Here is a 27,204-nt window from a genome sequence, read left to right as displayed (position 1 = left end):
GGTATTCTGTGAGTGACAAAGAAGAAAAGGATATAGACTATGAGCAAAAGAAATTACTAGTGGGGAAAAAAAGGTGTAATATGAGATATAAACTGCCTTTCACTCATTGCGCTTGAACTCCACACACACGTAAGATCACCAAAAACGTGGTGTGCGTTTATGTATAGGAAAGAATGAATAGAAACTGTGAGAGACATGCTTTCTCCTAGATCAATAAAAAGGTGTGAACCCTAAACCAAGGTCTAAAATACTACTCTGCTTGTGATTCAGCAATAATTGCTGAGGTTGACTTCAGAGTATTTCCTGAGGTAGAGATCTACCACATGCATGTACTGTTTTTGTCTCCATACCAGACCACAACCCATGGGCCACATGGGGATTCCATGTGTAACCATAACTACTCAAGAGGATAGCATCATTCAGAAGAAAAGACTTTCCAAGTATCTCAGTGGTACTTTTAGCACATATTTTCAATTAAAAGGCTGAAGAGAGAAAAGGTCTGTATACTTTGGCTTCCAAATATCTCAAGTCACTGAGATCTATCTATGGCCAGAGGGAAAAAAAAAAAAACAAAAAAAACAACAAAAACAACCTCTAACAAAACAAACATGGATTTCATTCCAGAGGGTTACCTATTCACATGAGCAATTATAATAACACGGTAATTCTTGACTGAGAATCTTTTTTACATTTTTGTCCATGAGTCTTTGTCAGTTTCTCACAACTTTAAAAAATTTTCACTTAGAAAATACCAACTTTTTCATTCTAGATATTCAAAGATGAGTTCAAATAAAACCTTATCAACTCCAGCAGAAGTATCACATTATGATATTATTCAGCTTATTTGTTTCCAGAATCTACAGACACTTTCTCAAGACTTAATTCGAACAACTTCAGTAACTCCAAATTTTATAGACAGTCCTTCCAAGGTCTTCACTCTTCATCATAATTAGTTTTTTGTGACCAGAACATGGAAAGATATGATCATAATTGCACGTTCTCTGTTGCAATCAAGAAATACGTATTTATTTCTTACGGAAAAGGTTCACTGCCACTGATGCCTTTGTAATATGATGAGGAAGCTGGGAGCAGAGATCACAGACCAGGCCAGAATGAAAATCAGATTAGGGCTCTATATCTAAGTCCTTTTCAGCCAGAACACAATGCTTTAAAGCAATTTCTTTGTCCAAGGCGATTCTTTACACCTACTATGCATTTCTAGAATACTCTTCTTTCTAGTCCCAAAGCTTTTGACAAAGATGGTTAGGCACTGCCATGCCCATTTCAGAGAGAGACATTTTCCAAGAGGTCCCATATTCAGCAAGTTATTGGGACATTTAAGTAATTTAAGTACCAAGTATGCAATGAGGCCATTGACATCAAGAATACTACTCATCAGTTAAAAATTAAGCACAAATTCTCGTTCAAGAGAAGTTAAACTACCCCTTCCTCCAAAACAGACAACAAGATACGAGCCAGATTCCCCACCCATCCTATAACCCATTCAATTTTGTCTCCTTCCCTAGCGAGCCTGCAAAGCTAGGCAGTGAGCAAGCCCTATGAGCACAAACTCAACTCTTTTCTTTTCCAAGATGTGCACAGCTTCTCCTCAATTCTACCAGCAGCTAAAACAAGCTTAGCAAGATCCTTCCAGAAACAGAAAAAAAAAACATATTCTACGATGCCACTAAGCAGATACTGATCACCTTCAATATGCCTCTGCCTTCTACAGTACCTCTCTTTGCAGCAATGACAGCATTGATGGCAATGAGTAGTAGAGGAGTAAGGATAGCCAGCCCCATATTACACACCATGCACACCCACAAAAACCAGGTAATTCATAAAACATACACTGCCCCACAGCTAAATGCAGAATAAATTGGATGCACAAACTTTATGAAGTACAGACAAGATACGTAGACAAGCCTCTATTCATCACAGAATGCATCTAATTCAAAATGCTCCACGTCTTCCCTAACAGAAACTAATTGTTCTTTTGCCCATGTAATTTATTTTAAATCACAATTTTGTATAACCTCCAAGACCCTTGTTAAACTGGAAGTAAATTCCATGCCCTTGGAAATAAATGGATGCCTAACACACTCATCCTCAAGTATAAAACTACCATGCTTGTAGAATCCATGTACAAGAACAAAATAATAACAAGCTGTAGTGGACAGCTATTTATATATGTATATAGTGAACTTGTATGTAATGAACTTATATATAATATACTTGAGAATTCATGGAATTATTTAAGTTAACAAGGACCTTATATATTCACAGAGCTTAACAGCTTTTGAAACCTGAAACCAGCACTGTTTAAAGAGAACTACTAAAATTTATCCAAAAATTACTATCCAGAAGTGATCCCTTCTGGCAACACTGAAAAAAACAGGCAGAACATTCAGGTTCCAAAGAGTAAACTATGTGTAGAGTGATATCTTTTAACTACGTTAATTACTGAGCAATTACATTCTCTTTAGTCAGCAAAATTCCCAATGAAGACAGGTTTGGCTTGACTAAAGTCAGCAAGAAAAAGCTTGAATATTTGAACAATAACCATTAACACCCTATAGTTACACTCAATAATAATCAAAAAACCAATGCATTTAACAATTAAAAGTTTCAGGTAATTACTATAATTTTCTGTAGAGTCTTTAAGAAATAAATTTATGAGACTGGACAACTTCAGTTAATCCAGTCATTTTCTAAAATATCAGATTGTTAAAAACGTATTAACAGAAAAATCACAAGTGTTTTCCTTCACTAATTATGAACAGTGCATTAGGCTATTTTTATAATCAAACCACCTCCTTCACAGAAAAAATATTGCTGAGTGCACAACTTATACGGAAAATCATCATCATAAAACTCGCTAAATAAGAAAATTCTTTTTTCAGTCCAAAATAATTTTAAGAAATTCAAGCCTAGTGCATTTATGAGAGCAGCTCAGAACGCAGGCTGTCCGCCTGCCACCAGGGTGCTGAAGAAGAGGTGCAGTCTGCCAGAAGACTGTAACTAAACTCTCGAACTCTTGGTCTTCTTTCACCTTTCCCTCACTTTTTTATTTACCACGTGGTTCTATAATTCACACCTAATGGCAGAACCAGGATTAGATTAATAAGCAAGAACTACACAGCAGCCCCTGCTGTAACAAAGATACTGCCAGCGTTCTTGTCTTCATCAGTTTTGCCAACCCCAGATGTTCCACAGTCATTTATAATTCAATCAGCTTAAATACAGATGTGTGCATTATTCCATGGGATCCAATGTTGACATACAATTAAATATTTAATTTTTTTTTAAGATTAAAAACTCTTATTATCTAGACTTCTAAACCAGACACTGTAATCAGGTCACAGTGTATTTTATGAGGAAATTTGAGGAAATTTGAACAATTTAAGCATAGCTATGAGGAATTTTGAACAATTTAAGCATAGCTGCTACCAAAAACCAACCATTTGAAATAAAAATGTGTTATGTTATTGCAACAACTATAACTTTTTTCTTTTTTTTTTTTTAAGAAAAATAATTCAGGTATGTTGGATAATCATTTCTGAGTGTGTGTTTTACATATACTGTGTAGATCAGCGGTAACAAAAAGTGAGTTAAATTGTTTTATATCACTATTTTTGAGCACTCTTGTTAGTATTCTTTACTCAACTTTTCTATGCACCCATTTTACTAAAACATGTCTTTAATACAGTTCACAATAACTGGATAAATTAACTTCTTAAACACACTCTGGAATACTTTAAGGCAATCCAGGCGGTCAGCATCTTTATCCTTGTAAAAACATATTGAAACCTTTTCCTGATAAGTTTATTTTCTAACAGTATTACCCTGGCCCCTTTCAAACGCTTGACAAAGGTGGTTTACTTCTAAAAGGGTGCACTGAAAGTATTAAGGATTTATATTACATATTTTCTGTTCGCTATAATTAAAAAAAAAAAACCAAACGACTCGTAACTTTGCACGTATCACTGGGGCAACATATACATGTCTGTGTGTATGTATAGAGTGCACACTTATTTTCAGATAGTGAAACAAAAAAGATCTATGTATACCAAAGTCTTGAGGGCACACAGTCAATTTAAATTTAATAGTTCCCAAAAGTAAATATAATTTGTCACTATTTTTGAAATTTTCAAGCACATCAATTTCTGTCTCTTCTCCTTTTAAAGAAAATAAGTTTTTTAAACCAATATTGCTCTTTCAACCCAATAAAAGGCAAGTCAGGCCCCTTCATAAATATTAAAGGCAGATTATGCACGTATTTATAAGGATAACTCCACCAAATCTCACTACCTTCAATATCAATGTAGTTAAATAACTGTCACACGCTTTTTAAGCACTCATTTACTAGAAAAAAGTATTCACAAAAATCCTAAAGCAGAAACTATTTTTTTATCTTCTAATAATGAAATTAATCTGATTCTGGAGTATCAATATCTCTCTTTATCATTCATCATACAGTAATTAAAATTAAATTTCTGTATGAATCATTTTTAACAGGACTGGAACTTTTAAACAAAAGTGGGTTTAAATTTGGTTTCTGAGACCCTTTCCACATTTTATTGTTACCACACATTAGTGCTAATCACGTGTGCCTTGTCTAGGAAAAAAAAAAAAAAAAGTAAAACAAACTGTTTAAATTTTCCCATGTAACAGATAGAAACATGAGGAAAAACTTGAGAACTCACCAGCAGAACAGATCACAGGCCACAAGATTTCACAGAAAAACAGAATTTCAAACTAAGTATAACTTTTCTTCAATCTATAGTTGATCAGGCCAAGATACTGACTTTCATTCCAGCAGCTGATAAACTAAAAGCAAGTCAGCCGTGGCATATATTTCACGTGGAAAATTCTTTAGAAGCTCTGCATTATTACAGAAGTTGCACGCCTTGAAAAGTCCTTTTAAAAGATTTACTGGCAAGTGCATGACAAAATACTTTGTTTTCTGTCTAAAACTATACTAAATTCCCATTCTCAGAGACAGGATTTCCAGTTTATGTCTCTCTATACACACACACACTAAACTCAAGGACTGTAACATAGGAAAGTGTTGTTAAATTGTTGGAAAAAAAAAAAAATAAGCCTAGTGCAAAAGTGACTGTAGGTCCCATCCTCAAAAATTTTTTTAAAAAAATAAATAATCACTGCCTTGTGTTCTGCAATAAATAAAAGATATTTAAGTGAAATTTAGGTATTTTACATAAAAGCATACCAAAAAAAATTCAAAGTAATATAATTTCAATCTTGCTCTCAAACCCACCTCAGGATAAATGAAATCAGTTCTAGCAGTGTGTTCTGGCAAGTATTTAGAGGAAAAATCCAACTGTAAAGAACAACAAGACCAAGTTTTGGCAACAGTACACAGAATATCAGATAGCTTTTACCGACATTCACCTTATTCAAAAACAAGACACGGAATTAACTTATTTAGCCCATTATTTAGTATATTTAGCGGTTCTTTAGTATAATTTATTACAAGCTAGCAGAACTTCAGAATCTAGAACATGTACAGAAAGCACTATAAGCAACAAATGTTTTCATGGCACTAGATGACAGGTTTTAAACAGAACAAACTCTGTAAATAATATTTTCCTAATTACTTTTTATATATACACTTAGTGGCGTTCCCAATTCTATGAAGACTTCAACTGTAATTAAAATAAGGGAAGACTGTTTCTTTCTCATTCTTCTCCTTACAACTTATTGTGTTCAAAACTAATTTACAGCCAAATAATTCTTGTGATTAAAAGTGGCAGCATTGGCAACACCACCTTCTTATTTACCAAACAATCAATTCTGTGTAAGAAATTACACTGTAGCAAAAACTAAAGCAAATACAATCAAGAACAAGCATATATGCTTATATGCAATCAAGAACTGCATGTAAGTAGTCTAAGGACTTCTTTGTCTCTGAAACATTTGAAAACAAACCATTCCATAGGACCTCTAATGGAAAGCAGGGTTTTTTCTGAAATATTAACAGAAAAGCACAGCCAGTGCTATTTTCCTTTGTATAAAAAGCTACCTTTTTGCTGGCCTGCTAGAGAAAAGAACTGAGTAGCAATGAATACGTATTATTTTCATGTCCCCTAATTGAAGTTCAAATTAGTTTGGTCCCTCGAATATCTACAACCCAGAATTACAAAGCCATTTCCAAACCTTTGGAAGTTTGGTATTTTGAATCTTCAAATTTTACCTGCAGCCTGTCTCAATTAATCAGTGTCGTCTGTTACTGTTATTAACTACTCTAGGTAGTTGGACTAGATGACCTTCAAGGTCTTTTCCAACCTAGATGATTCTGCGTGTGATACTCTCACAGATAATACGTATTTAACATCCAAATTTACTTACTTCTCTGATCTAGATGATACTCTGCATCTAAATTTCACCAACTATTGAACCAAGGGATGTCTTCTAGCAAACATAATCAGAACTGTTCATCTCTTCAACACCTAAAAAATTTAATATCACTCAGTAACAGTGTCTTCTAAATACCAGACAGGTTTCTTGTAGCAAGGCACAGCTTTCATGTGCCTCCCAATGGGCTGTGATCAGACACCAACACCTGTAGGAAGCAGATGGTAAAGCATGAGACACAGTAACTTAAATTAGGTACACTGTTCTTCACAGCCCATAGGTTGCAGATATTATTACAGCAGAACCATATTAAAACCTTTTAGTCCCTTCCTCTACTGCAGGGGACGGGAGTCAGAAAAATAATACCCACAGATTCAGCCTGAATACACAGAACTAAGAACGGAAAATAAGTTTACTCCCTGTACAAACTTCTCAAGTGAGAAAAGCATGAGAAAAAAAGGTTGTAACTGCAGCAGTGATATTACCTGTTGACCAATATCCTCTGTCCAGGCTTAACCGCAGCCTGGCTTAGCACAGACACACATTAACTACAGGCATTGACAGTCCAGGCACAAACCGTGAGGAAACTGCCGTAGAGAAATATAGTATGTACACAAATGTGTGAGATGAACCACTCAAATTTTTCTTATGTCATCCCTCCCTACCCTAGCTTAGGTATATAGTTATCTATTTTTACCATATGCAGTTTTATTTTATTTTCCTAACAGGTCTATTACCTGTCAATGAATTTAGATTCCTAGGTTCTACCCATTATAGCCAAAATTATATGCAGGGGATTAGGCTACTTTTCTGACAGCTCCTTTTCCCCTAACTTTACACCCCAGTTAATAAAATAGAAATCTAAACAATGTAGCAGTGGAACAAATATTGGTTTTATCTTGAATTATTTCACTTGAATGTAATCCCCAGGGAAGAAGACAAAAAATTGCTTATGGAATTCTAACTTTAAGGCTTGTAACACAGTGTTATAGAGAATCCCTTCATAATCTTGTATATTGAGTTCAAGTTCTTTTCGAGCTGCTGCAATGCGTTGTTGTTCGTTTCTGCTTCTCAGATGAAGTGGATTTGTTTGTTTGTATTTTTAAACGTTCAACTACTTTCAGGGCTAGGTTAAGCAACCTGTCTTGCTGTGCATTTAAATGGAGTAGGAGATTATGTTCACTTTTCACAACTGGGTTAATAGAGTAGCCAAGCATTAACCAAAACTGAATGCTACTGCTTAAAGAGTAGAAAGGCATAAAACACATTTCAAAGGGGCACCAATTGTACCACTCATAGTTTTTTTCTGATCAGAGAAGTCTATGCAATGTATTTCTTCCCTCGCTTCTTGTTTGAGGATGCAGGACCTTTATCTTACTGAAAAAAATTTAAAAATTCAAAAAACCCACATCATCTTCCTTTTCTTAGAATATAAAAGCAACTGAAACTGCTAACAAAGTCCTACATCAGGTGTGCCTGGACTTTTTCCACCAAAAATACACACAAAAAGACATTAAAATACAAAGTCTTAGTCCCAGCTGCTATATCACTTCTGCCCAGCTAAACACGTACCCAGCTCTGACATCTTGGCCATAAGGCAGTGACTACACTAAATAACACACACACACCCCCAAAAAAACCCAACAAAACCATAAAAAAACCCAAAACCCCCCCAAAAAAACACAAAAAACACAAAAACAAACAAAAAAAACCCACAAAGCCAAAAAAACACTCAAAGATAAAAGAACACCAAACAGCCAGTCCTGAAATTTTAAATTTATTTTACAGCTACTGACAAAACTGCAGTTCAACATTAACACAAATGGAAATGACAGGTGTGTATGACCTGCTCAACTCCCCAGCTCATTCTACACAAAATAATTTGTCTACTAACAAGCTGGACTGAATTTGGACCACTGATTTGGAAGGGACAGATTCTAGACCCTCCCAAGGCATTCTGATCTCCCTAACCTTACCCCTTAAGAAGGTCATCAGAAACGTTTTTAGTAAAAAACATACAAGCTGCAACACTTACAGAAAAATTCAGAAGGCCATCAAATAAAAACCAGGGGTTTGTGCTAACAGATCAGAATGCATGTAGTCTGTTTTGCTTTTTTTTTTTAAGAAACTGTATGTTCATTATCACCAATTTTACCTTAAAAAATTAACATGCTGTCAGTAGTGAAGATATTTTCTAAAGCCATCACCGTCTGAGCAAATATTTCTCCTAAAGTCACTCTGTAAATCCTCTAGAAGTGAAGCACAAAGTTTTTCCTACCACATTTAAAAAAAAAAAAAAACAACAAACAGGACTGTCATTGGCCACAAGTTCTTACCACATCACAGATGAAACCCTTTCCATTTTCTTACTACTACTCATAGAGTAATCACAAATCTAATATGGAAAAGGAATGAAAACTGACTTCAAAAGTCCTTAGGTAAAAACACTGCCTTTCTGAAATCCAGACCTTCCAAACAAGGGCTGCTGAACCAAACCAAGGCAAAAGGTATACCTACAAGAAGATGAAGATCTGTTTCAACAACAAATACAATCCAATCTGGAAATCTATTTATAAAATCATATTATCATCTGTTCTCACCCTATGAACATAATACACTGACAAAATTCCAATATAAAATTAGTCATTCTATTCCATAAAAAAGAACTTCCATTTGATAGAGATACATTTATACCTTCTGCAGTAACATTTATCTGTTTTAAATGCTGAGAACATTTTCATCACAACCATATTATAAACACTCAGGCAGCACCAGAAATACAAAAAAAAAAAAATCAATTTAGGAAACAAAGACTTTTAGAAAGACTTAAATCCCTTAATTATTTTTCAGAAGAAGACCTGCATGAACACCATGATGACATGACCTCATTAATGCTTCCTCCTATCTCCACAGGCTGTTAAATGCTAATTACAGTCTGTACCCTGCACCTTTCTAACATGAGTCCTAAAGTTTTAATGAGTTTGTCAATTGGCAAAACCTCTTTATTTTTTTTTTTTTACATTTAGTTAAAAAATAAATATACATTTTAATAAAATTAATGTTTCTTTTTTTGGGTTTACATTTCATTAATTCATTAATTTTATTAGTAACATTAATGATTGATAAAAACATTGGCAAAGCATATTGGAAACAGTGACAGTAAGTACAAATTCTACAATAACAAACTGAAAACCAAAATCCACCAGATTTTTTAAAAAAGTAACCACACTTTGAGCCCTTTATATTTTTCATGATTTATCACACAACCTGAATCAAACTGAGATCAGTTTATACAATCATATAATGCAGAATCACATTGCCCTGATGTTACCATTCCCTTGAGATGCTCACCTAAAGCCAGAAGAAACCCCATTTATCCATTGAAATTTCCAAAGTTTTAGGCCTTTTTCAGCATTACAGAACATATGTCTCATGTAAGTTTGTGGGCAGAGAATGCAGGAGACCAATTCTTCATTTGTAGGAGGCACCTACATGCCACAATCTTTAAGAATACACTTAGTACTTTAAAAATAGCCTTTACAGACAGTAACAGTAATCCTCTGCAGCCAGGCTCAGGGGATAGTTCATGACAGATGCCCTGTACACACTGAAAAGCCCCAAACAGTACCAGGGAAACACAAGCCCCAACCTCAGCAAGGATTAATGGTGAGATTTTCCCAGCCAGCAGGTACCTATTCTGGGTAGAGAACAACTGATGAAGAGTCTCTAAACCTGCTCACCTTCTTACCGATTTCTCCTACCTTCTTTCAGTGTGCCCAAAAGAACACGTGCAACAGCAAATAGGTCTCCAGCTGTTATTTTCTTGAAAAATCCATAGATTAGGGCAAATACTTGTCATCCCTTTCAATTCACATTTATTCAGTATCCTCACCCAGAGCTGCATCTCTTCCCCAGAGTGTTCAGAGAATAGATTTCAGTTGGAAGGGACCTACAATGATCATTTAACCCAACTGCCTGACCACTTCAGGGCTCACCAAAAGTTAAAGCATGTTGTTTAAGAGCATTGTCCAAACGCTTCAAACTCTGACAGGTTTGGGGCATCGACCACCTCTCTAGGAAGCCTGTTGCAGTGTCTGACCACTCTCTCGATAAAGAAATGTCCAGTCTAAACCTCCTCTGGTGCAGCTTTGAATCATTCCCACATGTCCTGGCACTGGATCCCAGGGAGAAGAGCTCAGCACCTCCCTCTCCCATTTCACTCCTCAGGAAGCTGTAGAGAGCGATGAGGTCCCCCCTCAGCCTCCTTCTCTCCAAACTAGACAAACCCAGAATCTTTGGCCACTCCTCACAGGACACGCCTCTCAGCTAATATTATTCATACTGAAGTATGAAATGTTCATTACATTTTCATACACGTTGTCACTTAGAACAGATGATTGCAAATTGTCTATTTTTCTGCTTCGATTCAGATCAAAAGACCAGAGTGCCTTTGGCTGTGGTGTCACACAACAGCTCTTAAGAACCCAATACTTTGTAATCAGAGCATGATTCTTGAATACATACCCACACAAACTGAAACACAACCAATAAGCGTACTCAAACATTAATATTCTCTGTGGTAATGCCACTGTGAGCTGTTTTTATAGAAATAACACATCACATTAAATCCCTTTCCAAGTCCTTTGCTGAAGTAAAAGCAACAGCTCTAGTAATCGAAACAGGGCTGCAGCCTTGAAATCACATTTTTCAAGTGGAAGAATTTGGATTTGGATGTTTTGTTTTGTACCTTAACATGTGTTTGCATACCCTATATCCTTTCTTTCTTAGTAAAATAGTTTTTAATATTTTCAGCCCTTAGTGCTAGTTCCAACTGTATTCCATGGACTACAAGCAATCTACTCTCCAGTCCAGATTGCTTTGCCCAGTGCACTGTCTACTACAGCCTTATGATCCAAAGGGAAGATGAATTGAAGCAAAAATCACAACATGGAACTACCCCTGCTACCAGCATAATTATTGTAACTTTATCCTAAAACAAACAAAAAGCCCCAACCACAACTGTTGCATAGTCACCTGAAATTAACTTACATATGTCCACAAAAACCTGCCACCTTTTCCAGAAGGACTGCACTGAAATAATACGAAATGCAATAATCCTGAAGGTGGAAGAATTGGACAAGACCTGACTTAGGTTTCCCTGTACCTGAAAACTCACCTGACTAGTTAATATTGGAATACTATAATGACATATGTTGATAAGGAGATCCACAAAAATTGGCTAAAACATTCAAATCTAGTTCTTTGATTGAGAAAAGTGCTGAATAGTTGAAAACTTTGTATTCTAAAACAATTACCAGAGTTGCTAGTGGGAACCTTAAAAATCAGAATTTATTGCTTTAAGTAAGTGGAGGTTTTTAAAGCCAGTCTTCCATAAACTGCTTGAGGTTTCAGATATTTTTTTTTTACTAAGTTAGCACTATAGTTTGGACATGCTTAATCTTCTTAAAACTGAAACTTAGAAAGTTGAGCAAGTATAAGAGAAGACATATTTTATATCGACTGAAATTAGCGACTTAAACTAAAGCCATTTCCAGATTCTTCCCTGAAAGACACAACTGAATCGTGATCCCTTTAATGACAAATAGCAAAAACTGCTTTTCTTATATAGGCATTATACAGGCATGAGAAATATTTTTCTTTCTGAGGATCCAAACCATCTTTAAAAATATTACATCCATTCCTCTAGCTCTGTTTCAAAGGCTTGAAAAGTTTACTAAACAGTACCTGTAACAATATAATCGATAGCAAATATGAGCCTCATGCAGGCAAAGGCAGGCAGATGGCACATCCAGCTGCTAAATAAACTGCAGAGGAGTTCTATAAAAATGCCATCCTTAAAAACCTCTTGAGGAATATCCATCACCACTTCAACAAACAAGTACAAGTAAAGTAATAACTTTAATTTGCTTTCTTTTAATTCAAAAGGTCTTCTGTGATTGCTTAAAAGAAATTTATGGATACGTAATTCTGCTTCTCCAACCATACCCTGTAATGGAATTCACATTTTTAAGCCTTGATTTCATCGAAAAAGTGCACAGAACTCCTGGAATTAATTTCAGCCACTCCAAGAAAATAAATCTGTCAACTGAACAATGTAAAGGAAAAAAGACTGCTATGTCAGAAAAGCAGAATTCTTCACGTTGGTCAATCCCAAAACTCTTCAGGAAGAGAGGATGTGAATCTTACTGTACATTAAGAAAGTCTAGATACTGTGTTATTCTACATTAAGAAAATTACAAATCACTTAATTCCTTTCCATACAAATAGCACCACTTCTGGAGACTCAGGTCTGGTGAGCAGGTACCATTGCTTAAGGGACACCAAGGGATAAAGGAAGATTAAGGTTGCAATAGAGAAAATGAGGAAAACTAAATCCAACCTTAAAATCTGAGGTGTTTATTTTTCCTAACACAAACAAGAATTATTTCCACAGAAGTCTTCAGAAGAGCGAGATGACCAAAACAGAAAACCACCCCCCAGCTTGAATTTCTGATGTATCCTTATGATTATAAATATCACAGTAACAAACTAGTTAAATGTGACAGATGTTAAAATACAATGTCTGAAAGCGACCTTGCAACACTTTTTAGGTAATCTACCACTCCCAATGCACCTGAAGGCAGATTTACTCTGCATGATTTAAAATTTACACCATCCGCAGCCTGAAACCTCTAGTGTGGCAGAGAAAAAGCTCCACACAAAAGAAAAAAAAAAAAATCTGAAAAAGTATCAAGATTGGTTTAAAACAAGAGGTTTTTTCCTTCATTATGATGATCAAATTAGTTTTACATAAGCAGAAAGAAAATGTAAGGGCATTTAAGTGTCAAAATCTGCACAAATGGACACTAGCAGATTACAAAACTCCCAAGCGTATCAGACCATCGCAGACTGAAACAACCACCTTGCGAACCTGAACGGACTCCAACGGACACGGGCAAGAAGGTGTTGTGAACTCTAAAGATTTTTAAAAATAAAAACAAAAACAAACTTGTTTCCATCATGCCACAAACTTTTTTTTTTTTTTTCCCATTTGGTATTGCAAGCTTTCCTGGAAGTTGGTTTTCTGTAAGCCAGGAGGAATCTGGCCAACTGCTCTGATACACACCATACTTAGATGTCTTAGCAGCTCTGTAAACATTTGGAGAATGCCAGTTATTGCCCTTATGATTGCGATCCAACTGTTCCTCTGGACCAGAATATGCATTATAGCATAACTGTATTTTGGAACCTACAAATCTACGTAGCTATCATCATCCTGAACGTCAGCCTGACACCACACAAACAGCTAACGTTGTCTAGACAATGTATATTCTTCACCAAGCTCTGGCAGTAGTTGTGTCACTTGGAAAGAAACGTGAAGGAGCTGGTCTAACAGTCCATGATGTTCAAAGGCAGGCAGAAAGCAATCAAGGAGCAAGTAATTAAATGCAAAAGTACTTAAACTGCATTGAGAGTTCTAGTGAGGCATTGACTGACCAGTATGCGTCAAAATCCTTGTGGAGTTTTAGGTACGAACATCACAGATGTAAATGTGTCACCAGGTATACTCAGTTTTCAGTAATTTCTATCTCCAGGTAGAATTAAACTTGAATGAAGCCTTAAACTTAATTATAGCAATGGTCAGAATAACGATTTGGATAAAAAAAAAGAAAAACACCAACGTGTCTAAAGGTGACAGACTATCTTTTAACTTCCATTTTCTTAATTTGCTGTGTACAAAATCCACATACCTCCTCAGATGAGCTACAGTAAAATACCATCTCAGCTTTAAGGCAGAAGGAATCAGCATGTGGAGGCTGTGACGTCCCAGACTAACAGCAGAAGGCGTTACTGGTGAAGTTATTCACAAAGACATGTTGAGGCACACAGCACATAAGTTACTCTCCTAGTCTCCCACATTTAATCGTATTGCTTTCAAAACAGTGTAAAATAAATTTGTACCAGATTCTCAAGAATATCTTTAAGAGGTTCTGAAAGACTCTGGGATTATCTACTATTTATTGAGCACCCAGGCCTCACCTGTTTGTGACTAATGCTGTGATTTGCTTCTTTCAAATCCCACCAGCATGCGGTTCACTACTGCACTTGTTAACAGATGTTGTCTACCCTGCAAACTCTGTTTGAAAATGGTCAGCAGTCTGCTTCCTCTATTAGTGACTGAGAAACCTGAGAGCCCTGAAGAAAAAAAGTGAAGTACTAGAACATGAGCACCAACACTTACATAGACATGCAAGCCACGGATACGGAGGCACTCAGACCGAAGTTAAAGAAATGGATGCAGAAGAGGAAAATCAGAAGATCAGGTAAAAGCAAAACAGCCAGAAAGTGCTGAGAACAAAAACAATTAAGCAAGTCTACAGAAACAGGTGTGCAAGCAGTGACAAAAACTACCTAAAGCTTCACTAAAATGCTGCAGTAAGATGGCAAGAAATGCATTCACGATGTGTAGATGATAGGCAAAAATAATTGTTAAGACAGGAAGGAAAAATTGCTTATAAGATAAACTATAGCCTCCTAAGAACCAAAGCCACAGAGAGAGTTCATCAAAGGAATGTCCCAGAGTAGGTTAAGCTCAGGTGCTGGGGTATCAAGAGGACAGTCAACCCTATTATGAGAAGCCTCAAAAGCTAAAATGTTTAAAGACCAGATTTACACAAAATGTTCTGGATGCCTAACGATTCAGACAGATTTTCAGAAATACTTCCAACACCTAACTGCATTTAGAGTAACAGATACTGGGCACACAGACACCACTGAAAAATCCGACTAGGTATTTCACCACAGCTTAAGGTTCTGGACAGTGTTTGAAAATTTGGCCACGCAGTTTGGCCTCAGAAGCAGAGAAGTCCTAGCTGAGGTTTCCAAACCTCTGGACTAGAGAACTGCTCACAAGGTTCTCCTTCCTGTGGACAGGGGTGGCAGTTGTCCGGGCGCAGGGAAGGAAAGCTCCTGCTCTTCCTCTAAACTACACTGCGAGTCTCTCCGCAGCAGCCCGTGAGTCACATCCCTAAGAACAGCCACCACGGCACAGGGTGGCCGTACCGGTGAGCCGCAGCTCCGGGGACCCGGGGGCACCCCCGGAGAAGGAGCAAGGCCTCGCAGCGACAACCCCCTGCTGCGGCCAGGCCCCACCGGCACCGGCCCTACCGGCACGGCCCAGCTCGGCGGCCCGCACCCCCGGTGAGGGCAGGGCTGGGAAGGGCGCCTGCCTCCCCTGCCAGGGCTATTCGGCGCGGGTGGGCAGGCTCTAGAAGGGAGGGAGGGCGCGGAGCGGCTTCTCCCCCCCTCCGACCCGCCGCCGCCGCCGCCCCCCCGGGAAACGGCCCCCCCGCCCCGCGCGCGCCAGCCGCGGCCCGCGCGGCCTCACCCGGATGTGGATTTCGCGCCGCTCGTTCCCCCGCACGCCCCCGTCACGTGGTGCCGGCGCCGCACGCGCGCGCTGGCAGCCGGCCGCCGCTGATTGGCTGCCGGCGAGGGCCCCCGCGCGGGCGCCGCCGCCGCCGCCGCCGCCTGAGGCGGGAGGGGGGGGCGGGAGGAGCGGGACGCGCTCGCGGTGCCGGGCCGCGGGAGCCGCCGGGCCGCGGGGTGTCCCCGACCACGGGGAGTGGCGGGTCATCCTCGGCCGGCTCCCCAGCCGCCACGGCGCCTTATTGTTCCTTACCGGGCCGCTCGCGGAAACCCGACGCCGCTGGAATCACCGGCTGGCGCCGGGCCCGCAGTCAACCCCAGCCCCTGGATGGAGCTTTTGCCTCTTGGCCTTTGGTGCCGCCGTCAAAACGGGGTTGCTCGCTCTGCCGGCCTGGTGACCTTAGGCTCGTTGCCTCAGGCTTTGTCCTTGTAATAAACTGTTGTAACTAATTTGCTAAGTTAAGCAAGGCGGGTACGATAGGTTTGAATGATCTGTAAATGTTAAACCACACTATCCTGCTGTCTAAAATATTGTAAAAATAGAATATGGTACCCTGTGTGGGTGTTGAAATGATTTGCAGTTACTATCACCTATATTACACTGAATGTTTGAATATATATGGATAAAATATAAAGTATGCCATTCGGTTGGAAAAATGTAACTGCTTCTCAGAAACCCCATCACCTAGAGCTGATAGGTAAACCGCTTCTTGGAAACCCCATCACCTAGAGATAACCTGTAACTGCTGCTTGAAGAAAAGCCCACCAAAAGATGTGATCATGAGACTTTCAAAGGACCCAATGGAGAAAGAGCAGGACAATCGTCTGACAAGAAGAGGATTGGTTAAGACGGTGGTACAGGAGTATAAAAGACGCTGCTTTTTAGAACTTGGGGTGTGTCTTGGTGGAACGGAGACTCCTGGCACACCCAGCGCTGCTTTGTCTATTGTTTCTGACCCTAAATCAATTGAACCCAATTAAAAATATATTTCTATTTAAAATTGGCTTGTTTGATTATAACATCCTCAAACGGCAGCGGCGTGTTTAGTGAACAGCAGCTGGCACCCTTCTGCCTCATCACCGAAAACGACTCGAGAGCTGCAGATCGAACCACCCCCCTGGCTGGAGAGAAGAAGATAAGCTTTGGGGCAATCCTCTCCGCAAGGTGGTTGCAAGGTGCTGAGAGGACGTGGCGTGGTGGCATAAACTAAGGTGGCACATCCAGGCTGTAAATAACATGCCACGGTGGGATGTGACTTACCTGGTCGTTACCACTGACCCTATTCTGTGGACAAAACAGTTTCAGTATCTTAATAGAATCGATGCTTATTTAATGAACGGTGGATTAATGGACATAGAATGAAAAAGATTTATCATTGTGGCACTGGAACTGCCATTGGAACGGGACTGCAGTTGTTTTCATATTCCATACTACATGAAGAAACAAAAAATGTGGTGGTTTAGGCTCTCTGTCCCGTTACACCTGCCTGCAGTGTTCTCAAAGGTGGCGATAGAACATGAATTTTATTTTGTAAATAACATATGCAACTTTATCTGTCTTTTTACAAGTTATGACATGCATTTAAAAAATATAATTCTTGTGCCTGAATCACTATAAAAGCTTAAAGTTGGATGGCCATTTCTGAAACATTCATCCTTGGCAGACAAAACAATTCTAAGGGCTCTTGTTTTCTGCATTAGTTACCTTCCACTGCAGTATTATCCCAGCTAAAGACCATTATATACACCATCAGGTGGTAGTTTCTTCTTGTATGTGCAAGGAGAAAAAAAAAAAGTCTTAAGAGAATCTTTTGAATATTGTGTATTAGTATGTGGACATTCAAGAAGTTATATCAAGTTTTAATCGGGAGTTATCATCTCACTGGTTTCTATAATACTAAAAGTGAAAATTCAGATTCTCAGGACTTCAGGAGATCCTTTCCAGAACTGTGTTCATACATGCTTTCAGGCCAGGACTGCCTGCTCCTGTTTTGTCAATAAACTGAAGATTTCACTTTTTTGACTATCAAGATACCATTCTCTTTGTACAGATTAATGCAAGTTTCTACTACTGATGACTGAAGGCGGTAATCCTTAAGTATATGTTTATAATGAACTTACTCTGTTTTGACACTCTGCAACATGTTCCTTTTCTTTAAATTTTAGAGTTTGCCGTACTGTTTTTGCAGAAGGAATAAGCGTATTCTGGGCAAAAAGCCAAGAAAAAGTAGTTCTTACCAAGCTAAATTAGGTAATTACATTTTCACTGTGTTTTTAAAGCACAGCTGTATCTCTTGGGTTATGAGAATTAGTATATACTATACTTAACTTTATACTTTGCTTCTTATGTAAGGGAAAATGTCCCTTCAAAATGCAGACTTGTCTAATTAGCTCATTTTCTCCATTTTGAAAGTCAGTAAAAGTAAATGCATTGTTTATTATAATTTTTTTTTTAGTTTATAGTGACCATCATCAGGTGCCTCATTTATTTCTGTGTCAGAATTTGGTAGATGAGAGAAAAATTAAATCCCTTTTGTTTTGATTTTCCACTAAAACGATTGCATTATTATTGTATCTCAATACTTTTCAATGCTATTTTAATGACAGGTAATAAGTATCAATGAAAGATGACATATAGTTACGCAGTTTTCTCTGTGCTCAGAAAATGACACCGCTAACACCATTCTCTCAGTAACTGAAGAAGACTGATAAAAATTATGCTGTGACTTTGTTAAGTAGATGCACTGTAAGATTACAGTATCTCACAAGAATTCCTTGAAGCCTACAGTCCAAATAATCACTAATATTCTAAGTCTTTTTTAATCTGTAAAAATTGGGTATGCAACTTCTGTGTGCACGTATAGTAAATTAATACTGGTTTAGAAAACAGATTCATAAACTATTAAATATATGTTTCCTTAATGTAAAGTGCTCAAAAAAATTTTAAAACAGTATGGAGAAGTATCTTCTATCCCTAATTCATATATCAGCATCACAAGAAAGCGTCCCTAGTATACTAAACTAGTTCCAAAAAGAAATCAAATATTAAGGTTGTTCATGTACAATAATGTTTAGCTTGTCCAAATATCAATTTCAACATCAATTCTGCACAATTTAAATTTTTGTAACACAAGCCTCTATCTCTGGTTGTTTATTTTTTTTTTTTTTCCCAAATTAACTCAAGTGGGAAAAGTCCTTTAAATCTATAATTTTCTAACTATTTGTACTTTATGGTTTCTTTGGGGTCTGATGTGGTTGTGTTTTGATAATCATCTTCCCTGCTGAGTTGCCACACTGTAGCCCTTGAAATATGCTGCTATTGCTCAATCTACTTCAACTTTTACTTCAGCTAACCTGTCTCAAGGCGCTCGTCAGTTAATTTTTTAAGACTTCCTGGATAATGCCCCTTAGATTTTAGGACTATTTCCTATCGTAATGAACCCCAAGGAAATAGAACAAAAATTTTCTTACTGTCTAACACTGCAGTTCATTGAATATCCTGGTTTGGACAGACCATCAGTATGGCTGGCATTCTTCCAAAGTATTACTGATTCTTGACAGCCACCATTTTTTTGGGAAACTAAAGGTTGAAGAAACAAAAGGAAACAAGAAAATCCATTTGTCTCACTCTTAGACACATTCCCTGAAGCCTGAAATGGGCAATTCGATAAATATAAATTCAGCAAGTAAAAAAAAAAGTGAGAGGAGGAAGCACATTGCAAGCTATACACTGATTACAGTTTTTGAAAGGAATCAGGACGTAGAAGCTGTATAGAAGCTTATATTTTGATTTAAGATTGAATGTAGCAATTAACATAAGGTTGATTGTTTATGTTTGGTAGCTATGTCTCTGGAGTTTTATGAAATATGAAAAAAAAAAAGAAATTTCATAATACTTAGATTACTGAAAAACAGAAAGTCCAGTATAATTGTACGCAAAATAGTTTGAACCAATCTAAGACCAAAAACTTAATTTGGGCTCAGTGTTATTGTTATGTCTCCTAGAGAGCAAAGTTTATAGAGATTCCTGTCAGTTCTGGAACTTTTTTTTTTTTTTTTTTTTTTTTTAATTGATTCAGCCTTACATGGTAACATTAGGTGGTTATAAATAAGTGGGTAATACCACCCTTCAGTGTAGCAGTTTGTGTGGTATGAAGCCAGTCATATTTGTGGGTCTTCCAAATCAAACAATGTTTGTAATGTTATTGGACTGGATGTTTTTTAAAATCTTGGTAGAGAAATAAGAAAAACTCTGTTGAACAAGCATGATTTGTAAAGGAGATATGCATTGATTTACCACTATTAAATGCCATCGTTAACCTAAGGAGCTGACTTCCTTACTGAGGGAATTGGTGACATAACTGACAACAAAATGAAGTGTTCACTTTTCTTATTCTGAAGCAGATTGAGAGAACGGATCGTAGGACAATAAGCTTCTTTATTGGAAAGATTACCACTATTTTAATACTGTGCCATTCAACATTTTCAAGTGCAGTCGAGGCTTATAGCACCTAAAGTCTTTATGCTCTGTTGTCTGGTGATCATCAGGAAAGAATGGACCAAGTTCAGCTTCATAGCAAACTCCTGTTTCCATGATAAGAACCAACATACTCTCATTCTTGTGGTCAATATTAGGAGCAAGATCCCGATACAGTTAAATTATTTGAATGGGAAGGAGAACATACTGTGTCAACTCTGAAGGTAGCTATCATGTGTAGAATAATTTAGCCTGTTTCATCAGCTTAAATCTCTGATTTGTCCCATATTGAGGTCACTACTCCCATCACCACCTAGTTCAGTCCTCGCTGGTATTACCACAATTCATAATAAAGCAAAAAGCGTATTTGTTGCTAGACCGCAATCTGCCTACTTAGAAAAATTCTGTCACCCTTTTCTACCCACGAAAAAAAAAAAACAAAACCAAACAACAATCAAAGCATACTATACTTGTTCACCTTTTAAGGTTTTATAGGAAAAATCACGGTATAGAAATCATTACGATTTCCTTTCAAGAAAATGTACTAAAAGGTAGACATTTACAACTCCTGCTGTTAAACAAGACCCTACTATAGAGTCCCTTTTTTTTTCCCAACCTACTATAATATATTTCTCCTTTTGGATGACAGTAGCAGACCCCAGAGGCCAAGTTCTAAAGTATATTTTCCCATTTGTAGAATCTGTCCATTGACAAACTCTTCGGGCAGGTACAGGCAGAAATGTGACGTTTTCTCCAGGTTCATCAGGTAGACACTCCGATAAAGGATTGTACTGTGCCCGCCATCTCAAGTCGTGCAATCCTGTGCGTGCAGTGAATTAGCAGTATCCATTTTACCAACCTTCTCTAATTGTTACAGCTTTTATACATCTAAATAAACACCGTAATAGGCGAGTTGGTGTTTTTTTCTGGGTTGGGTGGTTTTGTTTTAAATATTTGGTCCTCCCGTTTTTTAAATCCTCTGGAAGTACTTTTGAATTTGCAATCGGCGATCTATTTTTCAGCTACCCTTTTTCCAGGTTTAATTGATTTGTATGTTAAGTGCGTTTGTATAAGCAGCAGTGCTACACTGGAAACTTCTTTGTGAAATCACGGTAAAAGGTTTAGGACAGATTTTTCATTCTCAAGAGCAACTCTTTTTAAATCAGTTTTTGCGTACATCTGCAAGAGCAATTTATGAACAGTGCTCTTACTTCAAGTGGTATTTTCCTACAGTATTTTAGTTTCCCTTATTTAATGTTAAAATAAATAAATATTTGAGTTCATAGAAATTCTAGAGAAAACAATATTGCACAAAGAAATCACCTAGTTAATCATGGAAAACTGCACAAGTGCTACGAGTTTGGTTAAGCTGTGAGGGAAATGTCCAAATAGTCCTTTTTAAAGCCATTACAAGCATACTTGCAGCACTTTAAATCAGTCAAACCTCGTCAACAAGAACTAGGGCTGTATTCTTGAGCTGGTAGCTAGTGTACACACATTTTGTGGGGATTTGAAAGAGTGGACAAACAAGGTCCATAAATTCTCTCAACACCAAGTTCAGGAACTCTGAACTTTATCCAAAACAAATAGTTTCTGAGGACAAAAGCGTTGCCATTTGAAAATAATTCTATTTTTCCACTTGGCTTTCTTAGAACTTCAGTATTTAAAACTACTATGGATCATTCTGAAACATAATTTTATTTTTAACATAATCAGTACCTTCTCCTCAGTGTTGCCAAAGTACATAAAGTGAAGCACATGTTGTGGGTTAACCTCAGTAGAAGATAAATTCAACAGGACAAAGTTTTGCTAAAGCTTTTGGTCCTCTTCCTAAGCTTTTGCTGTGTTGTTGTTTTTCCTGTATTTATTTTAATTTTTAATAAATGCATAAAAAGGACAGGCTTTGCAACACTACTGGGATTTATCCCGTCAGCATGGTTTTGTGGAGACTACCTCAAGGAATGAGAGAGCAGTTAAATTATGCCACTTCACTTGGTTTTAGTACCTCCACTCAGACTAACAATATTTGAAAAGCAGAGCTTTATCATAAGAATTTTGTTTGTTGCTTTATGTTTTTCTAAAATTAGTGAGAAAATTTATAATAATTATATGTTTGCTGTATTAATAGCAATGAGTTGATAGGGACACTCAGTAATCTAGGAAGTCATGCAGTCAGTCCTGAACTTCCCTTTAAGCAGGAATTGACACAGTTCACTATAAACTGTAGAAATCCAGAGCTGACAGTGTGTCCTGTGAGGTATCTGGGAATCTTAGTTTCACTTGCACTTTTGTCATAGGTTTAAATTCTGGCCTTAGGACTGAAGAATGTGAAAAATTACAACCTTCAGAATCATTCACGGAACATGTTACAAGTATTGCTTGACAACAGCCAGCACTTTCTTAAAGGATGCGCAGTAGTGTATGTATCCAGCCTATAATTATTATTGATCTTAGACTCTTTGGAAAAATTTGGTATCTCACTCCCCCTACTCCAAACCATAGAAACTGTTTCCAAAATTTTAATCGATAGAAATCTCAGGTGCATGATGAAACAACTAAAAGCTAGGCGCAGAATTTTTCAGAGAACTTGAGTGAGCAACTGTTCCAATGACTGAGTCAGGGGCTGAGCTGGAAGGCTACAAGTGAGTAAAGACAGGATTCTGTAAACAAGGTCATCATCCGAGCACCAAAGAAGGGCAAATACTCTTGGTTTAGAATGGCTACTTAGAATTGTGTGTCCTCTAGCGCAAAGCATGACTCTAGTCCCGTAGCTGAAGCAGACGCAGTACCACATTAGTCAGTCCTGGAATCCTCTCTCACCAGATTTGCGGGAACGAGGTACTGCATCAGATTGGTCAGTGTATTAGCATATCATTCCTTATGAGTAATTTCATATGCACTCTTAAAAATAGCTTGCAGTAAGACTTAATTGTACTGCAGATGAACTCCAAAAATTATTCCAAGAAAGTTCCTTACTATCTCACATTAAAATCTTCAGACTAGCCTCTTCACAATCCTGGAGTTATTTATAATCAGCTATGACTTTGTTATGTTTGAGACAGATGCAGGGAGACAGAAATGTTCTGGAACAAAAATTCCTCAATTAGTTCTCTTTGCAAAAAAAAAGTGTTCATCCTTTTCTGAGTCCTGGACTTTCTCAGCAACGGTGGCTGCACCCATTATTGTTGGACAGCTATTACCCAGGGAAAGGCATTCTTTCCACCGGCAGTCAGAGGGGACTGGCCATTCCTTTCTTCAACAGTAATCCAGCAGTGTCAGACAACTGCACCAAATGGGAGCCCTGAAGGAATTTTAGTCTGGTTTTATGTATCCGTGTCTAGATATAGTCAGAGATCGAGTTTGAAATTGCAGTAGTAAAAGGAACACAAATTCCTGTTCCACTCCTGTTTCCTGAGTAAAGACATATTTTTTCCATCTCTTCACACTGAAGTTGAGGGAGAACGATCTGTCTCTGGAATTAGAAGCAATCAATCATTGACCACTTGCAAAATAGCTACAGTAGGGATCCGTTTATATCAGAGTTCAGAATAATTTATATTAAAATACATATAAAATGTATATAAATACATAAAAATGAGATCGCTGAAATGTAGCAATAGACAATTACATTTCTCCTTCACTCCTAGATAAATTAATCTCTATTATATTAATTACAGTGATTTTAATGCTGCTGATTGTAGTGGTTTAGCCAAGAATTTATGTAACGCGTAGCTGTGTTTCATTATGGAAGGGAAAAAAACTGTGGTATGAACACCTGGAATAATTAATTCTTATATTGCTGTCTGATAGAGAAAAATCATGACATGCACATAGCAAACGTTTTGTATAAATTGCATCTTCTCATTGCACAAACCGTGTGATAAACCCTTCTTTGGGACAGCATTGTAGGATAATCATCAAGCAAATAGGCAATTAGTATCCAAATCCTGATTATTTATCTACCTATCAGAGCTTGTTTTTCCATTAGAAACACTCCCAAGTAATCCAGCTGCTATGCAAAAATTTAATAAAAAACATAAAGTGATAGTTTGACTAGATGCTTTTATTGAAAATAGCTGAAGCATTGAATGTTTGCTAATAGGAAAGTGTAGCAAAGGAACTGCCTGACAAGTAAAGGAATACAAGTAGCACTGAAGACTTTTGACATTCACAAAATGTGTTACCACCTTGCAGAAATTATTACAATACATCCCTTATTTTTCTTTAAAAAAAAAAAAAGTTTACTGAGCAAACCTGGGAGGTGAACGATCAGGTTATAAGTGAGTCCGACACTCACAGCTTTCAGTGGTGCAACGGGCTGTTAAACACAGTAAGATCTGGTATCCTGTGGTTAATTTTCTTAGATTTCTTTGCCCTTTTTTCCTCAAATCATATCATAGAATCACGGAATGGTTTGGGTTGGAAGGGACCTTCAAGATCATCCAGTTCCACCCCCCTGCCCTGGGCAGGGACACCTTCCACTAGCCCAGGTTGCCCAAAGCCCCGTCCAACCTGGCCTTGAACCCTTCCAGGGAGGGGGCAGCCACAGCTGCTCTGGGCAACCTGTGCCAGGGTCTCACCACCCTCACAGGGGAGAATTTCTTCCTTACATCTAATCTAAATCTGCCCTCTGTCAGTTTAAAACCATTCATCTTAACCCTACACTCCACAAAAAAAGCCCCTCCCCACCTTTCCTGCAGCCCTTTTCAGCCCTGGGAGGCCGCTCTAAGGTCTCCCCAGAGCCTTCTCTCCTCCAGCTGAACCCCCCAACTCTCTCAGCCTGTCCTCACAGGGGGTGCTTCACCCCCTGAGCATCTCCGTGGCCTCCTCTGGCCACACTCACGCAGGTCCATGTCCTTACGTTGGTGCCCCCAGAGCTGGACCCAGCACTGCAGGGGGGTCTCACAAGAGCGGAGCAGAGAGGGACAATCCCCTCCCTCGACCTGCTGGCCATGTTTCTTTTGAGGCAGCTATCAAGCTATTGCCACTCCAAAAAAAAACCAAAATCCACCCTGTTGACCATTTAGCAAGTATTTTAATTGCAAAGACAAAATAAAATGTTTGTTACATAGGAACTAAGAATGCTTGCATCTTATCCTCAGAAAAATGCCAAGATAATATTAGAAATAAACTTCTACTTGTCACCTACCAGTGATACCTTAAATACTTGGCAATTATTTAAAAAAAAAAAAACAAACAAACAAAAAAAACAATTAAAAAATTGGCTGAGATCTTTCAGTTGGCAAAATCTGATGGCCACTTCTGTTGGTGGTTTTCATTAACCATCATTTTAATTTCATTAGTAAGCAAAGGAACATTCACACTGCAAATACATTCACAGCACCAGCAAGTTCTGTCCTGATATTTTGTGTTATCGTACCCATTGAAATGCCAATATTAGTTGCATAGAATTACTTTGGGTGATTAAGGAACACTTGAGAAAGTACTGAACACCTGATAGGGTCTAAAATGTTACAGACTCTCAGAGTTTACTTGCGAGATGTTTGTGAGACAACTTATGCGATTATACAAAATCTGCATTTCTCAGTTGCACAACCTATTATTAAACTTATAAAGTAGGGGAAACATCTGTCTTCCGAAAATATGTATTAAGAAATGTGTTCACGTGTTGAAAAAATTAGATGAATATTCTCAAAATTACTCAGGAGAATTTTGACCTTAATCCTTTGATCCACATTTTAGTATACGATCTAGATTAAAAATAACATTATTTATTAACATATCATAATGGAATATCACAGCAGTATATTATCTGCATGAGCGAAGAAAGCAAAAACATCATTCCCAAAAAGATTTTCTGATTCATTGTGAGTTACTGCATATGAGGGAGAGTAATTGGTTTTACATTTAAATAATTTAGACAAGTATGTACATTTCTTAAACATGGAGAAATTAAGCCTGTATTGACTTTCTTTTCCAGATTGCGTATTTGTTTAGAGGTAGAACTTCTGCTCGCTGGAAACAGTAAACTGTGATTAATACTCGATGTAAATGTGAAGATTTTGAAAAGTTATTTTATATACTACATGTATCTTTTTGAGAGACTCATTTTGGAAAAACACAAATAAAAAAAGAGAAAAAGTACTTAGAGGAGTTTACTTGTGAAAGTAAATTTACACAGTCTCAATAAAACATGACGGATTGTTATGGCAGAGATTAAAAGGCAACTAGTTTTCAGTTTTCTAATTTTGTGTATTTTGTGCACTTGACAGAATTCCATACTTAATCAGTTTTACTGTCTTCAGTCATTTTTCTTGCTGTTTGCATGGGTTCTTTATGCAATGGCCAACAAAAAAAAAAACAAAAACAAACCAAACCAAAACAAAACCCTTAAATAAAATAATACTCTGGAAGAATTGGTAAGCATGCTAAATTACATTTGTAGCTAATTTGCTAATTTTTAATCCATTTCCTTGGTCAGACATCAGGATTTAAGATGCCTGATCCCGAATGATATTTTTCTCTTTTTGATAGATAAAAATACTGTATTGCCACATCGTCTTTTCATGGCCTTCACACAGGGAGCTAGAATAGGAAGTTCTAAACTATGGTCTGGTGATAATTTGCATCATCCAGTGCTAAATCCAGTCAATCCAATTGTTTTAAAATCAATTAAAACCTTTCCATATACTTCAGTGCACATGGAATTAACCTTAAATGGGAATAATTTAGATAGAAGATTTTAGAAAGTATTTTAAAATTATATGATAGCCTGTATCGTAGATATATTAAAAGAAGTTGTCATGTGCCTTAGGTACAAAAATTAGCCCTTTACTTGTTTCCGACAAGCTCTCTACAACTGCCTGGAAGGAGGTTGTAACGACGTGAGTGTCGGTCTCTTCTCCCAAGTAACAAGGGATAGGAGGAAAGGGAACAGCCTCAAGTTGCACCAGGGGAGT

General features: G+C 37.7%; 1 protein-coding gene across 7 annotated transcripts in view; it reads right to left on the bottom strand.

Annotated features, from left to right (window-relative positions):
* The window catches only part of CCDC91 (coiled-coil domain containing 91), a 150,511-nt gene extending 134,692 nt beyond the window's left edge, over positions 1-15,819 (bottom strand). For 2 of the 7 annotated variants that reach the window (XM_074901204.1, XM_074901210.1), the window contains exons 1-2: positions 14,419-15,664; positions 14,130-14,229 (exon numbers count right to left, since the gene is read on the bottom strand). The gene's annotated coding sequence lies outside the window, so the exon portion shown is untranslated. Of the gene's footprint in view, positions 1-5,281; positions 5,345-6,372; positions 6,395-14,129; positions 14,230-14,418; positions 15,673-15,766 lie in introns of those variants that run through there. The other 5 variants (XM_074901207.1, XM_074901211.1, XM_074901208.1 and 2 more) reach the window with 5 other exon arrangements.
* Between the last annotated feature and the right edge of the window lie 11,385 nt (positions 15,820-27,204).

This window comes from Athene noctua, chromosome 3 (genome assembly GCF_965140245.1).
Source record: "Athene noctua chromosome 3, bAthNoc1.hap1.1, whole genome shotgun sequence".
Taxonomy (NCBI): domain Eukaryota; kingdom Metazoa; phylum Chordata; class Aves; order Strigiformes; family Strigidae; genus Athene; species Athene noctua.
Note: the sequence above shows the minus strand (reverse complement) of the source record. Positions and strands in the feature narration are given on the sequence as shown.